The following is a 10,102-nucleotide window of genomic DNA, read 5'->3' as shown; positions in this document are numbered from 1 at the left end:
TGGGAGAAGCATATAGCCTGTTCTGAAAAAAAAACAAACAAAAAAAAACAACTCAGGCTGCATTATGAGATTGCAACAGAAAGCACCTTTCCTTTTTTGAAAAAGAAAAAAAAATGCTACTCAGGGCATTTCTAACATAAATACCAAAGTCCAAAGGATTATGAAAGAACAAACTGTCCTTAGGCAGTTATTTGATATTGAAAATATAATTAGGCTGTATAAAGTTGTTTTTTATTTATTTATTCTTTTTTTTTATTATTATTTTAGTCAGTATTTAGTTATTTAGTTACATTATTGAATGGAATCCTGGGAAACTTAGACCAGAAGAGAAAATGAAATATGGTTAAATATTTTGCTTCTTACTATAAGATTACTCAGATTACTTTGAAAATAAATGTAATTGAAAGATAATCTATCAAGTAAAAAAAAAAGCAATTCTTGTTCTTTAGGTTGGGTTGTACAGTACATGTAGATTTCTCTTCCATTGACTCTTAGATCTTGACAGTAAAGATGTCCCTTAATTAAACAGAGCAATGTGCTGGTAATCCTCTGCTGTGATCCATGCAAATGATGGCATCAGGCGTGATAACATGTAATGCTGGGTCCATATGGTGCTCAGGGCTGAGATGCAGCACACCAAACCCCCAGGGTCAAGTCATAGTTTGAGTGAATGTAATTGATGACATGAGGCAGAAGGCAGCCAGTCAGTGATGTTAAGCTTTATGGAGCTCAGATCTGCTCCCTGACCCTCGAGCAAAATCCAATTTCTCAGCATAATGATTATGACTGCAGTAAAAGATGAATCCAATAAGTTAAACAAGCCTTTGTCAATCTACTTTGCAATGTTTGGAGCCTTCGATTAATATCTAAATAGTCACTGAGTAAAATCCAACATTTTTCATTTTGACAAAAGCTTTGAACCAGCAACTTCAGTCTATTTTATTGGACTGTATATGATAGTGCATTACTGTGAAGTAAGGGGAAAAAAACGTACAAAGTAAATCATTGCAAGCTATTGATGCAAAACAATCTGGCCTTAATGGAAGTGAGATGAGATGAAATCCCTAGCTGAAATAAAGTTCTAACAACTCTTTTTGTAGAATGGGAGTTTGTGGAAAAAGTTGCTCTGGTCAGATAAGACCAGGATTTAATACACAGTCTGGCAGAAACTTTTTAAGCTGATATGAAGACTGATGGAAGCACCATGCTATGGTGAGGCATTTCTTCATGTATTTCTTCAAAGACAAGAGTGGAGGTTCACCTTCAGACCAACACCTTTACCCAAACAACCGAGGGTGCAGTGGCATGGTTTGTATTAAATATATATATTCATGTGTTTGAATTAGGGACGTCCCGGTCCGATATAAATAGCGGTCCGATACCGGTCAAAAAAATAATATTAGATTTTATCGTCCGCTATGTAAAATCTCTGATATTTTCCTGCTTATAGAAACACTGCTGCTGTAAAAAATGCCTGTAACTCATTTGTTAATTTGACATGGTTCGGTTGTTTCAGCCATTTTGTTGTTGACTTTTCTTCCCTGTTATAGTGATAAAGTATTACTTAATTAAGCCTGTTCTAATGGGTTGTGACGTCATCCTGGAGAGGGGTGTTAGCCGTGCTGCAGCACCCCCTTGAGGCAGGAGGGAAATAAAAAAAAAGAATGAAAAATATTTTTCACAATTTATACATTTCTTATGAATATTTGGGGAAATTAGTTTCACTTTTTTTATTTAACTATTGTGTGCATTAGATTTTAATTTTATTATTTTAAGGCCTAATCTACACAAGTTCAAGTAGGTTGCGTAGTCGTGGCAATGTCAGGCAAGCTAGCGGTAGCCGAGTAAAGAGGAAATATGGCAAAAAACGCATTTCAGAATCATCTGCTAATGAGAGACTTTATCTCCATAACCCCAGAGCGCACCTGAACATTTGGACACCAGAAATCAGGCAGGGAACCGTGCCTGAAGCTCAAGGTAAGAGCATGGTGCCGCCGCACACTTTTATATCTATTCGTGCAGTTTAACGTAACCACAGTATTTTAGAGTGTTATTTTGATCATGGGTTCGTTGTGTAATAGATGTGGAGAACTGATCAACAATGTTTATATTGTATAATATAATTATTTCCTTGTCGTTTGCATAAAAAGATTTTGGAGCTAATAGTGTCATGTGTGACATAAACACAGTGACTCAGACTCATATGTCGTTAGTGTTATTGTGAAGTTGAACTAATAGCGAATATTTTCACCTGAGAACTGATGATGTCTGCGTGTTACAGACCATGGTTGCGTGCACTGAAGTGTATATGACAATAAAGTAGGAAATCTCAATCTATTTACTTATTTAATTTTTATTGTATTTTAAATAGTCTTACAGACTCATAGGTCTTTTGTCCAAAAAAAACAACAACAAAAAAATCACAGCACCCCCTATTTAAAATTACTTCCAGCAGCCCTGTCTGCTTCTGTCTCCTTGAACCCCAGTCGGCATTGGCAGATGGCTGAGGCTGGTTCTACTGGAGGTTTCTTCCTGTTAAAGAGGAGTTTTCCTCCCCACTGTCACTATAAGCACATTTGCCCTCGAGTCAATGAGTCGATGCAATCAACTGGTTTTTCATAGATAGAAATGTTTGAATCAATTTACTGTATGATCTGGTTGAATTGTAAAGTGCCTTGGGATGATATACCTTGTGAATTGGCGCTATATAAATAACCTGAATTGAAATTAATATTCTACAGTACAAAGTAAGTGATAAAGGCTATAATTGCAATTATTGTAGAAAATAATTGCAATTTTGATTTCTGGCAACACTGTGCAGCCCTACTTCACATTAACTCTCTAAAAACCACATCAGGGGAACACATGGGTTCCCCTGATGTGGTGTTTAAAAAAAGCATTTCTCTGGTATCCTGTTGGCCTCCATAATATTTATGTAAAGTAGTCAGTATCCACTGCAGGAAAAACAGATTTTCTGAAATGCAACTTATTTTAGCACCTTATTCTTATTTCTTTTTCTTCAGAGAAATAATTAAAGCAAACGTATGAGTCAAGGCCAGTGGATATTACCATTAAACCATGTCAGCTGTGGTTCTGTCCAAAGAATATTTTTATGTAACACCCACAGATGCCAATAAACTGCCCAAGAAATAAGAGCAGAGGTTGAGAAAAGTCTTTTTTGTAAGTTTTTTTTTTGTAATATAATAAAACATCCAAAAGCCTTAAATGTTATCATACTATATAGAATATCTGTAGGCTTCTCCAAGCTCATCTGGATCTTTTTCCTTCTTGCAGCAAATATTTAGTCATAATGGCTCTATCCTTAATCTATGAGTTTTAAATAAATCAGTTTATGCAAACTCAATTTGGATTCAAAATATCCAGTAAAAAAAATTTGCTGTTTTGTTTTATTTCCTAACGGATGCCTAAAAAGATGAAAACAGTGACATAAACAAACAGCTGTTCCCGGGTTTCTTTGGACACACGAGACATAATTAATCACCAAGAGACTTAGACTCATTAATGACTGCGTGCTGATTAATTGTCTCTGTGGAGCACTCAGCTTAACATGCAAATATGTGTCAGAGGATCCATTCTGCGATGGAGCCCAGGCTGGGGCTTTTTTGTAAAACGACACATACAGAGAGATAACAAGACACTTGTCAGGGGGGCTTACTGAACTTTTGCTGCTATTTTGAGCTCTGCTTACAGGACATCAGTTTGGCAGAAGCTTAAAGTAAAAAGGAAGGTGCCACATAAGCATGAAATCTTTATGATCTTTGAAACATGTTATGGATTTATTCGCTTTTTACATTTATTGTATTTGCTTCTTTTTGCCGTGAAATACAAAAAAAATGGTAGGCAGAAGCAGAGAAGAAAATGGGATCAGGAAGAGAGGAAAAAAGCTTGTTGAACACAGTGACCTAAAGCCAAGAAAGGTCACTGACTCAGCAGCACTGAGAGGTATTAATGCTGGAAGACATTCATGACCTACAGCCACCTTCATCGGCTCCCGTATGAGATAGACTCAGAATAGCATTACCCAGGTCATAAAATCACTCATGGTGGAGAAAATATAGGATTGGAGGAGCCACTCTCTCCAGAAATGAAATCATGCTCTTCATCTGAGTTTTCTGCCTCCACAAATTTAAAAGGGTGATGATGAGACAATGGATGAACAGATGGAGCACTGAGACATTTCACCAGTGATAGCGAGGAAGCGTAAGCGAGCTCATCCTCTTGCGTGAACTGGAGTTACACTGGTGCCTTGTTGCTATGGTAAATGTAGTGAAATAGTGTATATAAACCACTTTCCCTGGCAGTGAGCATGGTGTGATTCATAAAAGAGCACACTCAAATTTCTGTCTCGCAACCTGAGTAACTTCTGTGAGAATTATCGAAACATAAATGAGACTCAGCCAGATGAGTTCTCTCCATCAATAATATCATTAGCAAAACCGAGACGCTGACATTTCCAGAGAGCCACTTAGCCGATTCTGAAGGTGTTTAGTGTTAAAGTTAGGGCTAATACTATAACTGGTTTGAAAGACAAAACGGTAGTTACAGTTTGAACAGCAACTGTGATTACCACTAAAAGTTTAGATTAAAAAAAAAAAACAGTTAAAATAATAATCTAAATTTTTAATGACATATAAACCAGGACTTTACAGCTGCATGAGTGCACAAAGTTTAAAATGCAGCGATAGGCATGAGAAACAACTGTGAAGGCCTGTTAACATCCAAGCTCCTCTTCTGGGTTAGCCAGGGTTATCTCATTAAGTTAATTGTTATTCAGTATATCCATATATGTATGCATATACAAAATATATTTACCCACAAACGAGGAAAGAAATGAGACCAACCTTGCTACTAGGCGATGCTGACAACGCCTAAGCTCAGTCTCACATCACTTCAAGCTATTATTCCTATTGTTGCAGAATCCTTTGGTGTTGGTGGCGCTCTTAATGATGTAGAGAATGTGTTTAGGTGGATTGTAGGTGCCTTTTTAAAAAGTCATTTTAATTTAGCCCTAGGACTATTAAATATCTCCTCGCTCTGGTGCTTTTCGCTCGGCGGAGCTCTCCAATGTACCACTGTCCTTTTTAGATTACTGTGGTAGCCTTAAGAGCTAACTTTGGTAAGCCAACCCCTCTTCCCTAAAATGGCACTCTCTGTGCTCGATGGACCGCTCTGATCTACCGCTGTCATCCTCGAATCTCTCCCTCCTGTTCCTTAGTTTCAGAGGGGCGCATGGCTGGCCGCCTCATATCACTCTGGGACCTTACTACACACGTTGTCAGATTACAGGTCAGCAGAATACTTTTCAACTTTCAAACCTTGGCTCGCTGGTGGATTTATTGAAGACAAAAGAGAACCTTATATTTCTAGTTGAGCCCTTGTATCATAAGGTAGTTTTAGAGTTAGGGTAGGATATTTTGCTAATGAAGAACAAGAAAGAAGCACCACACAAAATATTTGGTAATCCACATTGATTTTGGTTGTAGAACTGCATAATTCAATTTAGTATGAATAACAAGTAGCAGGAAAGGTGCATTAAGCTGCTATATGATAATTCATCTAATCTTACACACGGTATTGGTCTTACATTTGGAGCGGTGGGATCTAAAAAAACAGGAAGCTTGTTAAACAGAGAAAGAAGGGAACAGACAAAAAAGGAAAAGGGTCAACTGTTGTCCATGTACATTCTAATGCCTATTAGGCCAATGCATTGTGACATTTCTGCTCTTTTTGACAGTGAAATAGCCAATACTCCCCCTCCATCGGTAGCCATGTTTAAGGCTTCTTTAAAATCTAACGCAAGGAGACCAAAACAACAAAATTACTCCTTTATGATATTTTGAACAGTGCTGGAAGTGTTAAGATACTGCTATTCAAACTGATGCCAAGTCATAACACCAATTTCCTTTTTTTTATGTATTAGTATAGTCCAGTATATGCATAAGTGGGCCAATTCACTTGTGCATTCAGCAGCCATGTCTTGAGGTCATGAAAGGCATGTGCATTAAAAATTATTTTTTTAATTGATTAATCTGTCGATTATTTTTTCGATAAATAATCGGATAGCCAAAGGTTCCTTAAATCAATCCAGGTGAAACTAAAATGTTTCCACTTCAGGAGTTCTGGATAGAGCATTTTGACAGACAAAAAGTCTTTTTTTTTATTTTAAATGCAAAATGCTTAAATATCATTTTAAAAGTTTGGTATAATTACTGCTCTACAGGGGTCATTCTTTCAGTTAAAGGCATGTTTGAAGTCTCTACTCCAGTTAATGATTAATCGTTTACTAAATTCGTTTTCGATTTTTTAAATAATCGATTAATCATGATTATTCCAATTAATTGTTTCATCCCTACTTTGTAATATGTTTTCTTTGATTGACGGTCACAAGACGAGCAGATATATCCCAGAATGCTTTGCAACAGCTCTCCAAACCATAATGGGACCATGTTATCCAAAAAAAAAAAAAAAGTTGGCTAGTACTGAGTTTGAAAAAAATCTCACAAAGGAACATATGGATAAAAATATGTACATACACATCCTTTCTAAAGAAAATACATTTCTTAATGGGTTATTAAAAAGACGATAACACATGATTTTGGCACGGAGGGCAATTCCCAACAGAGATATCAAAATCAATTAGTACACAAGTTATGGATTGAAAAGTATAAGGGAAAAACAGTATTGCACAGGCTTACTGAAATATATTTAATGCTTAATAGTGCAGCATTGTTTTGTATTGAAAAACTTGTTGCATGTTTGCCACGGGTGGGATTTTTTTAAATCGTTTTCAAGTATTAAGGCTTCTGTGGTTCTTTTGTGTAATCTTCTTTTATAACAATTATTAAATAGTTGAAGTCTGGGAATTGACTCAACCACTTTAGTACCTTTACTTTCTTTTAATTTCAAACCAATTGAATATTTATTTGACTGTATGTATGAGATACTTTTTTATCATCAGGTTTTCATTAGGAATATGCTAGTTCTTTATTAAGCTCATCTTTCCTTCAGCTGAACACATTCCTCCTGTCTAATATGCTGAAAGAAAACCCTCCTTGATGATCTTACTAGCAAATATCCCAGTTTGCAGCATTTGGGGGTATTTTGTCAGTATTATTCATCCTCCAAACATGATGTGCGCAAAAAGTTCAGTATTCCTCTTTTCTAACCAGACTATGTTCCCACAGCGGTTAGTAGCTTGTCCAGATATCCTGCGGCAAACTTTTAGTAAGATAAAATATTATTTTTCTGCTTTGGGGTGTCTTGTGCAGTGAGCTAATTAATCCTTGTTTTAATTGAAAACTGCTGAATACCGATATGTTTAAACTCTGCATAGGTGGTTATTGGTTTTGAGGAGATCCTGGTTTTGTCCAGTTTAGAGGTGACTTGTGATCCGACCCCTTCTGGGTTAGGACCCTAACTGTATTTAATGAAAAAATCAGAAGAGTGCAGTATGTTTAAAATTCATGCCATCTGTATGTTTAATAGCAATAAACAGCAGAGGAGGTCTCTTTACTTTAATCAATCATGGGATGCTTCTTGTGCAACCCCTTTGAAAAAACCCCAAAAAGGACTAAGTTGGATCATTTCAAATTCCATTTAAAATAGCAGGGTTGCTATCTAAATTATACAATATTTTAGCAGTTTTCTTAGCTTTAAATTTTTAAAACCAACTCCCTTTCCTTTATGCATTCAATACTTCTTTTCTGTGACAGTCTATTCTTATAACAAATTATATATAACTTCATGTTTGACATTCAACTGAATTTGTGAGGCAACTTGTTTTTATTTGGGTGTTTTTCAAAGAATCCCTGTATCTAGAATTAATTTAATCTTAATGGCACCATTTGAAATATGTTAACATATGAAGATTTTGATGCAAAAGATGTTAAATCCCCCCCAACTCTAATTCATTTCAATTTAATTCAGTTTATTTATACAGCGCCAATTCACATGTCATCTCAAGGCACTTTACAGTTCACCAGATCATACAGTCAAATTGATTCAAAGTTTTCTATCTAGGGAAAACCAGTTTATTCATTGACTGAGATTCCGTCCCTCACACTAAGCGTGCTTGTAGCGATAGTGGAGAAGAAAAACTCCCTTTGAACAGGAAGAAACCTCCAGCAGAACCAGGCTCAGTGTGAGCGGCCATCTGCTGAGGCCGACTGGGGTTCAAGGAGACAGAAGCAGAGATACAAAGATAACTGCAAACAGTATAACCCAATAAAAGTATGCTGGCGCATCTAATAAAGATCTGCTTTTAAGGTTTATTTACAAACTAATGGTAGATTATGAGGAACCAGAGCTAGACTTTGGTTTTCTTTGGGAAAACAAGCACTGCAGCACCAGTTGCAGTGAGCATGATATTGTCAGGGTTTGGTTGAGGTTTGAGAACCCAAATGCAGAGGCAGGGAGGCAGAGGTGACTTCTTGCAATTTTAATTAGTGATAACAGTTAACAGAGGCAGGAATCCAAAATCCAACTTCAAATGTAAAACTTAACCAGAACCATGGAGACATCAGGGGAAAAGAGCATGTGGAGCCAGGGAAAGGTGAGGAGAGACAAGGATGCACAAGGAGAGAATTTATGATAGACTGAACAAAGAGAGGACTAATGAGCTGATTGGGAGCAGGTGTGAAGAGAGGAGTCAAGAAATTAGCTAGGGAAAAGGAGACCAACACAAGGGCAACAAATAAAAACATAAGAACTTAAATATATTCAGAAAATGCAACAAAATAGGAAATAAACCAATAAAACTAGAAAACTTGGAGTAAAGTTAAACATAACAGAACCAAGACCGTGACATAACTTCAGAAAAGACACACAAAAAAAACTGGATGTAGGCTTATCTTAAAAAGCCATAGTTTTTTCTCGTTCATAAAACAATGTGTGTGTGTGTGTGTGTGTGTGTGTGTGTGTGCGTGGTGGGGGGTATCAATGCCAGACAGTACCAAAGATTAAATCCTTACAAAATTAAAAAGTGCACAATTGAAACTTGCATTTTGTGTTGAATAAAAACACAAATTGCTACTCTGATGATTTTTTATTTTATTTATTTTTTTTCCATGAGTGGCAGGATCAGTTACAGTCATTAAACATCTACAGGTCATTCATTATATGATGGGGGAAAAAAATGAATGAAATATTTCAGGTGCCATTGAGTGACAGGGCCGTCCAACTAAAGGCAAATTTGGCTTTTGACATGACATAAGTTAAATATGGACATCCAGCAGCCACACTCCACTCGACAGGTGAAAGAGAGGAAATCATAAATGTTAACTCAGGAGATTGACTGCGATGCAACAATGCATCCTGATCAGCTCCATCCTAGACGTCACTCTGTTTAATAGATGGAAACTGCAGCGTCCCGATGAAAATCATGCATTCAGCCGCGGTCTTACCTTTTTCATTGTGCTGTAATCAACTGCAGATGGGTGTCGGTCACACAGCAATAGTTATCCAGCTCCAGCATACCAGCGTCAAACCAGATGTTTATTTCTATCAGTCTGATAAACAAGCTGGACCCCCAACCTAGTGCTCTTCTTCTTATTCCTCTGTCATTGCGAGCCGGTGGGTTTTCCACAGTCCAGCTGTTTACCGGTTTCCACGGGGATCTGTCGCGGTGAGGAAAACGCAGCTTGGAGGCTTCCACCGGGGATGTTGCTGCTGCTGCTGCGGCACGGCAGCCTTCACGTCCGTGGAGACGCGGGATGGGGGTGGGGGCATCCGAGGGCCCACGACAGAACACTCGGCTCCGAAAATGAACTCATCGGAGCCCAGATCTCTGTTGATGAATCATTGTGAGTGAGCATCATCAGAGAGGGAGGCGGCTGGGGCGCGTGAGCGTGTTATTTATTCTTCCCGTGTGTCAGGAGTGATCCTGCTCATTGCTGATTCAAGGGAAGAGAGAGTGAGAGAGAGCTCAAGTACTTTACGCAAAAAAATAATAAAAAGAAAAAAAAATCTTGAGTTTTGATTGGTGGATCATTTTGTTATCTTGGTACTTGTCCAATTAAAATCTGTTGCTTCATTAATGAACACGACTCCCTATTCAATTCTAAGGTCATCATGCTTGTTTTTT

At 37.4% G+C, this 10,102-nt stretch overlaps 1 protein-coding gene across 1 annotated transcript in view; it reads right to left on the bottom strand.

Annotated features, from left to right (window-relative positions):
• LOC107094833 (disks large-associated protein 4-like) overlaps nt 1–9,775 on the bottom strand; it is a 111,166-nt gene extending 101,391 nt beyond the window's left edge. The window contains exon 1 of the mRNA XM_015390693.1: nt 9,423–9,775. The gene's annotated coding sequence lies outside the window, so the exon portion shown is untranslated. The remainder of the gene's footprint in view (nt 1–9,422) is intronic.
• Nucleotides 9,776–10,102: the final 327 nt, after the last annotated feature.

This window comes from Cyprinodon variegatus, unplaced genomic scaffold, assembly GCF_000732505.1.
Source record: "Cyprinodon variegatus isolate N-32 unplaced genomic scaffold, C_variegatus-1.0 Scaffold508, whole genome shotgun sequence".
Lineage (NCBI taxonomy): Eukaryota > Metazoa > Chordata > Actinopteri > Cyprinodontiformes > Cyprinodontidae > Cyprinodon > Cyprinodon variegatus.
This window is presented reverse-complemented; position numbering and strand designations above follow the sequence as displayed.